The 4,694-nt window shown below is 39.5% G+C and overlaps 1 pseudogene; it reads left to right on the forward strand.

The window, feature by feature from the left end:
* Positions 1–3,029: 3,029 nt before the first annotated feature.
* On the forward strand, positions 3,030–3,710 carry LOC109264739 (60S ribosomal protein L26-like; annotated as a pseudogene).
* The last annotated feature ends 984 nt before the right edge of the window (positions 3,711–4,694 follow it).

Here is a 4,694-nt window from a genome sequence, read left to right on the forward strand (position 1 = left end):
TATGGCAACAGGGGATATGTCAGGGGCACCAGCAGAGTCTGCTGCAAAGACAGGCAAGATTCATGTTCTGTGGAACTTCCAGAGACAAATAACACAATGTGAGCAAAAAAATGAATAATGTAGGGGTGCCTGGGTGGCTCAGTCAGTTAAGCGTCCAACTCCGGCTTAGGTAATGATCTCACAGCTCGTGAGTTTGAGCCCTGCATCAGGCTGTGCTGACAGCTCAGAGACTGGAGCTTGCTTCAGATTCTGTCTCCCTCTCTCTCTGCCCCTCCCCCTGCTCACACTCTGTCTCTCTCTCCTTCAAAAATAAACATTAAAAAAATTTTAATGAATAATGTAATTTCAGATACAGACACATATCATGAAGGAAATTAAACGGTGCGATGTGATGACCACTGGTGTTGGCAATGTGGGTTGAATTGTGTCCTTTCAGATGTTGGAGTCCTAACCCCCAGTACCTCAGAGTGTGACTATTTAGAAATTGTCCTTATGGAGGTAATCAAGTTGGACATAATTAGGGTGGTAATCCAATATGATGGGGTTCTTATGTAAAGGGGACATTTGGACACAGAGATTCACAAAGAGGGAGATGATGCGATGAGACACAAGAAGAAGACAGCCCCACAAAAGCTAAGGATCAGATTGTCCTTCACAGCCCTCAGGAGGAACCAACCATGATAGTACCTTCATTTTAGACTTATAACCTCCAGAGGGTGAGACAATAAATGTCTGTCATGTAAGCCACCTGGTCTGTGACAACTTTGTTATGGCAGCCCTCACAAACTAATACAGTAGGTGTCTAATTAGATGGGGTGGTCAGGGAAGACCTCTCTTTGGAGGTAATATTTAAGCTGAGGCCTAACTAAAGGCAAGAGCCAGCCTTGCATAGGTCTGGGGCAGAGCACTTTAGACAAAGGGATAAGTAAATGCAATGGCCCAGAGGGAGAATGGATTTGGTATGTTTAAAGAACAGAGAAAAGACTTTGGTGTGGCTGGATTTAGTGAGCTGTAGTGGCAGAATGTGCAGATGGGGTCAGAGAACTGGACAGGGTTCTAATGTGGGTCCACTTAGGTCAAGATAAAGTTTGGATCATAGTCAAAGTACAATGAGAAACCATTGGAGGGTTTTAATCAGAGGAATGACATGATCTTATTCATGCTTTTGTAAAAGCATTCTGTCTGCTACATGGAGAATGGTCTAGGTAGAAGAAGAATAAGATCAGAACCAGGGAGGCCACTCAGAAATCTGTTGCAGTTGTCTAGGGGAGAGGTGTTAGCATCTAGGAGTCATGGGGTGCCTGTGGAAGAAAAAGAAGTGCAGACATTCATATATAATTAGGAGCTTAATTGATAAGACTTTCTGGTGGGAGGAGTTTGGGGAGGGGAGGTAATCAGAAAGGTATCTGTTTGCTTACTTGAGCAGCTGGGTGAATGGTGAGCTATTTACTGAGATGGGAAAGCCTGGGAGAAGAAAAGGTTGGGGTGAGAAGGTAGGAGAATCTCTCTTTCCTTGGCTTTCAGGATACTGCCCACTCCTGTTTTTCTCCAACTCTCTGACTCTTCTTCTTCTTCTTTTTTTTAAGTTTATTTATTTTGAGAGAGAGAGCATGCACGTGCGCAGGGGTGCACATGCACAGGGTTGGCTCTTGCCTTTAGTTAAACCTCAGCTTAAATATTACCTCCAAAGAGAGGTCTTCCCTGACCACCCCATCTAATTAGTAGACACCTACTGTATTAGTTTGTGAGGGTTACCATAACAAAGTTGTCACAGACCAGGTGGCTTACATGACAGACATTTATTGTCTCACCCTATGGAGGTTAGAAGTCTAAAATGAAGGTACTGTCATGGTTGGTTCCTCCTGAGGGCTGTGAAGGAGAATCTGACAGAGAGAGAGAATCCCAAGTAGGCTTCACGCTGTCAGTGCAGAGCCCGATGTGGGGCTCCATCCCACAAACCACGAGATCATGACCTGAGCAGAAATCAAGAGTCAGACACTTAACTGACTGAGCCACCAAGGAGCCCCTGTGACCCTTCTTTCTGTTTTTCTTCTTGGTTCCTCTTTCTCTATTCACAGAAATGTTGGCCTTCCATTTTCCTTTATCCTTTCTTCTCATACTCTCCTTGGGTGATTTCATCCTTTCCCAAAACTCTGGTACCACCTCTATGCCAATCACTACCAATTGTACATAACCAGCCCAACCTCTCTTCAGAGTTTTCAGAACTACATTTTCAACTGCCTTATAGATTTCATACCTGGAAATTCAAACTAATGTGTCCAAGCCTCTCTAAACCCATCCATTCAGGCTTACCCTCAAATCTACTCATCTAGGTGGGTTCTCTAACTCAGCCAGTGGCTCAACCATACACCTTTCCTCTCTTGTTCTCATCTCCTCCCACATCTACCCCACATTCTTCCCTAAGCCCCATGATTGTTAAATGTAGTTATAAGAACTGTTACTGTGGAGCAGAAGAAAAAGCATTAAGAATTAGGATTTTAAACAGTGTGAATGGTTTATCTAGAATTGAAAATCTTTCAAGATAGTATTCTAAGGTAATGTGAAATATTGTGAGGTTATCTGAAATACTTCATGATTGGGAAACCTGCTTGATGAAAACATAAATTTACTAGAGGAGAGTAATGGGGAAGAGTTCTTAGGCCATAAATTAGGCATAAAACATTTAAGTACAGATTTTGTCACTAATTTACCATTTGTTCTTGGCTAATAAGTCATTTACCACATTTGTGTCTGAGTTTTCTAATTTATCAAATTGCTATGAAAATTAATCCCATTCCTATGCAACTCACAAGGATGTTTCACCATAAAGGAAAGAAGATTGTTATCATTAAAAGTGTCAGGGAGGAAATAGAATAAAATAGTATATTAAAATAATAACCCATCATGACCAAGTAGGGTTTAATCCCAGAAGTAAAAATTTTTACTTCTTTAGTAATATTTAGATATTTAGATATCTAAATATTTAGATATCTATTAATATTACTCAATACATTAACAGATAGAAGAAAATAAGTCATATAATTATTGAGAAATATGCCCAAAACCATTGGAAAATATTCAACATTAATTCATGATTTAAAATAAAAACCGTCTTATTAAGGTAAGCAACTTTTAATTTTTGGCTGGCTAGTTACATTTACTTTGTATTTCTCATAAATAGTAGGTTTAGGGTGAAGAGTATCAAAAGCCCTTGCTTTCAAAAATTGTTTTTTGCCCTTCCTTTTTGTTGCCATCGCTAAAGCGCCAGCAGCCAAAATGAAGTTCAATCCCTTTGTGACTTCTGACCAGAGCAAGAACCACAAAAGGCATTTCAATGCATCTTCCCACATTCACAAGAAGAAGTCTTCCTCTCTCTCCAAAGAGCTGAGACAGAAGTACAAGGTTCATTCCATGCCCACCCGAAAGGATGATGAAGTACAGGTTGTGTGAGGACACTACAAAGGTCAGCAAATTGGCAAAGTAGTCCGGGTTTACTGGAAGAAATACATCATCTACCTTGAATGAGTACAGTGAGCGAAAGCAAATGGCATGCCTGTCCATGTGGGCATCATCCTAGCAAGGTGGTTTTCACTAGACTAAAACTGGACAAAGACCACAAAAAGATCCTTGAAGGTAAAGGCAAATCTCATCAAGCAGGAAAGGAAAAGGGCAACTAAAGGGAAGAAACAATTGAGAAGATGCAGTACTAAAGTAATCTTATATACGGCTTTAAATAAAAACCGTTAAAATGAAAAAAATCCTTTTCAATTAAAAAAAAAAAAACCTACCCAAAATACTTTTCAGTGGTAACAAGCATGAAAGAATAGAATTTGAAGTAGAATTTCATTATTTGAAATCATGTTAAAGGCTTATACTTGTTCCATTATTTTCTTTTTATGGATAGTATTGGTCACAGCCTTAATTTATTGATACACAGTCTTAGATCAGAAATGCAATCTCCCATAATAACTTTGTAAAAGAATACCTGTTCTGGGAATATGGATGAGCGCAACAGTAGAGAAGCAGGGACACATAATGAATTTTGATTTTTCTTTTCTTTTCTTTTCTTTAAAGAAATTGTCTGTAGACATTCCTATCTCTTTCCAGCTGACTATATCTAATTGGAACACAAAGACCGGTCATTCAGCTATCCCACCCCTGGCCTTTCCCATTGCTTCCACACCATGGAATGAATACTGCAGCCCTAAATCATTTCCACGTCGCTGGTAGTGCAAGAAAGCTACCAGAGTTTATATTTATGTCTACTTTCTTCAGCGTAAAAGCAGGTTGCCTATATTTCAAGCCATAGAATTACAGAGCATTATTATGGAAAGAAGTCTGAGAAACGCAGTCTAAACCAGTAGTTTTCAACCCTGGCTGCACGCTAGAATAACCAGAGGACTTTTAAACAATTAACAACGCTCTGACCTCACCCTCAGAGTCTAATTTAATTGGTCTAGTAAGAGACCCTGGCTTTGGTGGTGTTTTGTGTTTCTTCTTATTGAAGTATAATTAACATATAGTGTTATATTAGTTTAAGGTATAAAATATAATGATTCAACAATTCTATACATTATTTGGTGCTCTTCAAGATAAGTGGACTCTTAATCCCTTTTATTTTTTCACCCATCCCCCTGCTTACCTACTCTCTGGCGACCACCTATTTGCGATCTGTATTTAAGAGTCTTTTTTTT

Source organism: Panthera pardus, unplaced genomic scaffold, assembly GCF_024362965.1.
Source record: "Panthera pardus isolate Hobbes unplaced genomic scaffold, ASM2436296v1 HiC_scaffold_10, whole genome shotgun sequence".
Classification (NCBI taxonomy): domain Eukaryota; kingdom Metazoa; phylum Chordata; class Mammalia; order Carnivora; family Felidae; genus Panthera; species Panthera pardus.